This window comes from Uranotaenia lowii, chromosome 2 (genome assembly GCF_029784155.1).
Source record: "Uranotaenia lowii strain MFRU-FL chromosome 2, ASM2978415v1, whole genome shotgun sequence".
Lineage (NCBI taxonomy): Eukaryota > Metazoa > Arthropoda > Insecta > Diptera > Culicidae > Uranotaenia > Uranotaenia lowii.
In genome coordinates this window covers 418,256,829-418,263,980 of record NC_073692.1, presented here as the reverse complement: position 1 = coordinate 418,263,980, position 7,152 = coordinate 418,256,829, and the positions used below count along the sequence as shown (strand labels likewise).

Here is a 7,152-nt window from a genome sequence, read left to right as displayed (position 1 = left end):
TTGTGCGAATGCAGAATGAAGTGAACTCCAATAAGTTCGTGTTCGTCGAACGTCCCGAATAAAATCCGTGTTGATCAATAGAGATGCACGACTTAGCTGCATAAAAAAGTCTCTGCGATACAATAATTTCTAGAACCTTCGAACAGGTACAGAGGGAAGTAATTCCCCTGTAGTTAGTTATGTCGTGCTTGTTATTTTTCTTATGAACTGGGAACATAAACGACTTCTTCTAAGCACTTGGAAATTTAACGGTGCGAATGGACAGGTTGAAGATAACTGAGAGTGGCTTCCACAAAGCGTCTACACTATTTTTTAAAGTATTGGCCGGAATTCCATCAGGTCCCATAATCGACGACGGTTTTAGCTTAGATATAGCTGTTTTAATTTCTTCCTCCGAGAAAACAATTCCTGTAAGATTCAGTATGTTGTTAGGAACGTACCGAAGGGCTCCTGTGATTTTAGTGGACGTGGCGTGCGAAGTACTGAATACACTGGCAAAATGTTCAGCAAAAAGATTACATGTCTGTTCCAAATTAGTCGATTTATGCTCTCCGAGACACATCTCTGATGGGAACCCGGTTTTCTTTCGCTTCTCGTTAAAAAAGGATCAAAAATGCTTCGGATTGTGCTTTAATATATTTTGCATGCGCTCAACGTGTTGTGAGTACCGAGATCGATTGTAGCGTTTGTAATCATTACTTGCAATGTTAAACCTACGTTTATTGACCGGATTTCTAGCGCGCGACAACTGTCTCATTGCGGCAGCTCTTCTATGTTTCATCATACGCAAATGTGCGTCAGACCAAGGTGGTTTACGTACAGGTCGCTTCAACGGGACGATGCCTCGGAATGACTCGTGCAATGTAGAGGTAAAGATGTCCTCTGCCTGATCAACATCAGTTGCACTTTCGATGAACGACCAGTTTGTGTGAAGCAATATTTCGGATATTTGAGCGAAATCGGCTTTATAGAAATTTAATGAGCATGTATCTGTTGCGCTTTCGAACGGGGTGAAACCAGAGTAGGTTAGATTGACGATCAGCATCAATTAATGGTTCCATTACGGCTGTCACAGTGCAACTATCTCCATCCATTTCGTTAGTGAAAACTAAGTCTAGAGTGCGACTACGAGAGTTGGCGACTAAATTCATCTGTCGGTTACCCAGAAGATCCATCGAATCTAAGAGAGCCGAAGAGAAAGAGTTGAACGTCGAAGTTGACGGGTCGGAATACGCAAAATTTGTTGAGTTCTTCACCCAGTTCAGTAGAGGCTGATTATAGTCACCAAGCAAAATGTGCCGATCGTTTGGACGTAAAATATCTGCTACAGCGACCGCTAAACTTAGATGAGCTTCGATAATTGACGGTCTAACATAAACATTCATTACAACATAAAAATTTTTATGACATTGACTTTTTTTGATAATCAAAGTGATTCAATGGATACTAGGTTTTAATTTTTTATTTTGCTTATTCTGTTAACTATCATGAGTATGCATCACCTATTATTTTATTTACATAGTATACCGTCTCACGACATAACTTGACGAACATAATTCCTATAATTCACTCGGTCCATGGCAACCGTTCTCCAATTCCTCGGGCACCCCACGTTCGCCAGATCACGCTCCACTTGGTCAAACCACCTCGCTCGTTGCGCCCCCGCTCGTCTTGTTCCTACCGGATTCGTAGCGAACACCTGTTTTCCAGGACAGTCGTCCGGCATTCTCGCAACATGTCCCGTCCAGCGTATCCGGCCAGCCTTAACCACCTTCTGGATACTGGGTTCGCCGTAGAGTCGCGCGAGCTCGTGGTTCATCCTTCGATTCCACACTCCGTTCTCCTGTACGCCGCCAAAGATGGTTCTTAACACTAGTCGCTCGAATACTCCAAGTGTACGCAGGTCCTCCTCGAGCAATATCGAAGTCTCGTGCCCGTATAGAGAACAATCGGTCTAATGAGCGTCATATACAGGTTACACTTCGTGCGAGGGCTAAGTCTTCGTCTGCGGTTCTTTTCTTCTTCATTTTTGCCATAATTTTTTTTAGATTGAGGATCCAAGAAATCTTGCAATAAAAAATAAACAGCTACTGTATTTCAACTTTCAAACCAAATACAAAACGTTATCTTTGCCTGCTTAGGCTAAACCGATTTCAGGAAAAATCTCAAAATCATATTAAATAATCGACAGTTTTCCATCCTCTCACAAACTCTCAGACATCGATGATTGCAATCATCACGATACTGTCGCGCAACATTGCAACCCTCCTTGCCACCATCCCATCCAAAAACTTTTCTCCCGAAAACGTTTAAACCGCCAGAGGGAAAAAATCGTGAGAGAATTTTTCTCCCCCAACTTTTGTCTGCCTTGTGTGGTCTTTTTTGCTGTTGAGATTTTTGGCGGGCTGCATGGAAAATCGGTCCGTGCCGTAAATGGTTTTCCTTTTTACGTTCGGCATCGGAGGTTTTTCCACTCAGTAGCAGTTTGGTCTTTTGGTCGATCGGATCGTTCTTACTTTAGCAATTGGGAAGTAATTGGCCGTTTGAATAGAAATTTGATTAAGCTGTTGGTGAAGCATTGTGAAGGTGATTTGAATGGGAAGATTATTATCTGCCAATTGTGGGAGAGAATTTCATTTTGGGATTTCTTGAGGATATTCGGCTCAGTGTAAAAGGATTCGATTTCAGCTTTGGATTGCCCACTTAATGGTGTCTAGTTTGGATGATACTTCAAATGGCAACGGTGAAGAGCAATATTTGACACCGGTTCTCCACAAATAGAAGGCAAAAGTTGCTGCTGATCTCTTAAGCCTCTTTTGGATGAATCCAATTGATGATTTTTATTGGAATCTTGAAAAAGTGATGTGATTGAGAAAAAATACCTTTACACGAGGAAAAAGATCAAACGGATAAAAATTTACGTGGAAAGCTATTGTGCAGGGCGCTACCAGGAAGATAGATAAATAGCTGTCCCAGTGTATTGTGTGTATATTTCATGGAATTTTCATGTTTTGTAATTGAAAAAAAGTTGACCAACGTACAACAAAAAGGATCGAGTGTATTTTAATCAGAAAGTGTCCTCATTTTTTGTTCCTTTGCCATACCAAGTGCAGTGTGTTCTCCGACAACCACCACACCAGAAAAAAAAGCGGCGGCACAGCGCAAAAATTTAAATTAAAAAAGGATTAAGAGATTAAAACAGTGCAACGGTGCGGAAAATTTGGTTCGCATGTGTGTGGGAATTGGGTTTCTCTATCGAGAATAACGAAGCCGTGGAGTGAGTCGAAAATAACAACAACAAGAGTAACGGAAACAAAAAAAATTGGAATCAAGTGCGATTTTCACTGATATTGGTGTTGGATTGATGCAGATACTGATTTTTTCCCACCATCATCAAACTTGAAACCAACAAAGGAGCAGTTGGGTGCAAGAAGGACAAACCCCCGACGATACGTCATCAGTCAATCCGGATCATCACCGTCGCGAAAGCCTTCAGCTTTCAGTATCATGTGAGTTCAGTTTTTTTTTCTTCATTTTTCCCGATCGGGATTTGTTATTTTTTTCCCTGATTGGAAGCACCACCATTGATATTCAAAGAATTTGTACCGAAATGCAGGCAGTCGAACTGATATATGCTCCGAGCAACAATTTTTCAACGAGCAGCACAATGGAATAATGACGTTCGTTGCTCCCATTCATGGAATCGTTACTGGTCGATCCAACTTTTTCCGATGTTCTTTGTAACAGTAGGATGTCCAGGTTTTTATATTGAGGATTCAACTTTTAAACCAAAAATCCAATCAAACAACAAAGCTACGATCTATTTTCAATTTTAATCAAAAATTAGAGTGCCAAGAAATAGGAATTCGCCAGTTATTTCGGGAGGTTTTTTTTGTTAATGTTAAGGTGGCTTAATCTGCGCGGCGCATGACTTGAGTAGACCCAAAACGCTTGATTAGCTTGACTCAAGTAAGTGCTCTCGGCGATTAGAAAAACTTCTGGTTGTCTTCCATGGGTTCTTTCTCAAATGTTTAATTAAAAATACAAACATTACAGGTGGAGAATTATTTTGACTCCTCTTGTTATCATCTGCTAACAGCAATTTTATAGCTACATGTTAAAAACTTACAAATTTCTCGCCCAGCAAAAAAAAACATAGCAAAGGAAATGATAGCTCAAGTCGTGAAAAACGTTACTGCGAATCGCAATACCTAATAAATAAGTAAAAAATCATCGGAAAATTCCCTTCAATTCAACCACGGTATAAGAAAAGTTCATATACCAGTATTTCAGAAGCAACTTACTATCTTCTTCAGTAAGCGACTCGTTTTCAGACGAAAACGCTTACTGAAGCAGATAGTACATTGCCTCCGTAATACAGGTATCCGATCGTTTCTTATACCGTGGTTGAATTAGAGGAAATCTTTCGATTGCTTTGATTCAGTAGAGTTAATAAACCAAGTTGGCTCACAACCTGGGTTTTCAGGTGCCCAGATTTGTATGTAAAAGATATAGGACAGACACAGACTATGCCCTGATTTTTGCTCATAGTGTCTAGATTTTACAGACTTTCAAAACTGAGATGAAATCAATATTCATGATTGGGATATGATCTGTAAGTGCCCATCTGGCATCCCTGCTCAAAACACATATTAGAATGAAAGATCGTAAAAATGGTTACCTGAAGTCGGTTTAAATCGGATACGATTAAAAGATCGCAATGTTCGCAGATTCTGAAGACGATTTCACACAATTTGTTCTCCCGCACGGGGTTTTGCGAGTTTTATACGACTTTTCGATAATGTACATTTATGAAACATATAACAAAGGTGTTTGCTGGGCGAAGAATCAAGAAATATAAGCGATTTTAGAAATAAATATGCTATGTAAGAAATGCACAGAAAAAAAATTTGAATATTACGTGTCACTGAAACTGCAACCTTTAAAATAAATCAACCTGTTATTTTAAATTGCTTTCCTTTAAAGTTAACGAAGATTCATTTATTATTACAGCAAATGTCCCTTTAAAAAGATGTACACTAAAAATTAAATGTCACGTAATATGATTTTCGACCTGTAAAACTACGGTAGATGTCCTGCTCCTTTTTGTTACAGGACATTTGCATAATTTTACAGGAAATAATTTTTGCTGTGTAACATACTTAGAGCATAAAAAATCATAAATTATTTGAATTGATGTTTTTTTGATGAATTCGTTGAAAAGTATGCATCATAACTATTTTGAAGTGTCTTCAAGTGCTGTTTGCTAAACTAATGCAGTATAACTTTTCCAATGCTTTAAAAAAAAAATTTGGTTATATTTTTTTACGTTCTTCAAAAATCTTAAAAAGTCTTTTTGAAATGAATGTTTTGCAACACTAACAAGTGTTTTGAGCCTAATTGGTTTGAATAATTCGATTGCTTTGATTCAGTTTGTTTTGCAAAAAGATAGCTCGTTTTTTTGAAGTCGCATTGAGAAACTTTTGATTGATGTGCACTCAGATAGATTAAAAGCTTATATTGAACAATAGAACAGACCAAAGTTGGTTATCTGAAAGTTCCAGGATAAACTTTGATTTTATAACTATAACTTCATGAGAATCATGGATTTTTCGTTGAAAAATTGCTTTTCTGTTCAATTACATTTATTTCTTATCGAGAGTGATAAATTTATTTCGAAGAGACCGATAGGGTAACCCATTTGAGTACTTGATCATAGAATGTCGACGTATTGTAGACTTAATGTGAGGTACAGTTAAATTTTTTTACGCGGTTATTTGCGTGATTTTTTTATTTGCACGGCTTTTTTAACGAGGTTTTTGGGAATGAGCGTGGTTTTCTAAGCGGTATTCTAAGGACAACACTTAGAATCATTTTGAGACCTGAGGCCTGAGACAAGGAAACATGAGACTTGAGACCTGAAACATGAGACATGAGAAAAAATGTCAGGTCCTCCATGTCCGAACTTCAAGTTTTTTTTCACACGGTTTTCCGCAATTTGCACAGTATTTGTATGCGGTTTAAGGGAATTAGCACGGGTTTAACGCGGTTTCCGGAATTAACGCGATATTCTTCTACGCGGTTTTTTTTGACGCGATTCATCTAACTGCTTTAAAAAAATCCTTACTGTACATCGATTTTTGCTTTGCACTTTTCGTTACACTTCTCACAACTACTCTAAAATAAGCTTGCCGGGTTTGCCCGGATCATCAAATATGCGGTTTTATCCGGGTTTGCCCGGATATTTGATGCAAAATTTCGAGAAAGTCCGGTCCGGCCCGGTTGCCCGGATATCGTGAAAAAGTCCGGATATTGCCCGGTTTTTTTCACAATTTTCACAAAGAAACCAAAAAAAATCAAGGTTTTTGAGTAAGTTTCAGCAAAATCGATCATCGGTATAGAAATTCTCAACGGTTGTTTCAAATAATTTCGCTGATTTACTTTTATAAGCCTTTCAATATTTATGTGTTCCAAAAAGTTGTTGGAATTAATTTTTTTGCATTTTTGCTTTGCTTTTATATATAATAACACCTAAATTTTGCCCGGTTTTTGCCCGGTTTTTGGATTTGAAAAATTGAAATCCATGCCCGGATTTTGCCAGGTTTTTTTGAAAAAATGCCCGGAATTGCTAGGCCCGGATGGTAGTGAAAAAAATTCTGGTAACCTTACTCTAAAACTTTAAATATATTAATCAAATAATTGTTGAAACTTACGGTTTCCTCCGGCGTCCGGAACAGCATCAGACTTCTACTGCCGCTAGCAGAAAAAAACATTATTTGTTTTGGTTCTTCTTGCTTTGTCCAATAGAGTTGTTTTTGACATTTCTTACGCACATTTGCTGAGCGTGTACAGATGAGATGGGACAATTAACCTCAAAAACTCTCGGTACAAAAAACGGGCAGCCGGTCTGCACACATGGTCGTTTTTGGGTTGATTGTCCCTAAACTGAAAAGTATTGGTGAAACAACCAGCATAATATCACGAATACTATCAGCGGCGAATAGGACTATTCGCAATCGAGAACAATAGATCAATGATTGCTGATGAACGCGGTACAAATGTTTACATCATCACTCGGTCAAGCGAGACTACTCATATTGGGTTCGTGGTAACACAGTAGTGTTGCCAGATATTCTGGGTAAGAGTATCAAA

General features: G+C 38.5%; 1 protein-coding gene across 1 annotated transcript in view; it reads left to right on the top strand.

Moving 5' to 3' along the window:
* Nucleotides 1-2,489: 2,489 nt before the first annotated feature.
* Nucleotides 2,490-7,152, top strand: part of LOC129743446 (lachesin-like) — a 190,664-nt gene continuing 186,001 nt past the window's right edge. Inside the window, exon 1 of the mRNA XM_055735483.1 lies at nucleotides 2,490-3,509. The gene's annotated coding sequence lies outside the window, so the exon portion shown is untranslated. The remainder of the gene's footprint in view (nucleotides 3,510-7,152) is intronic.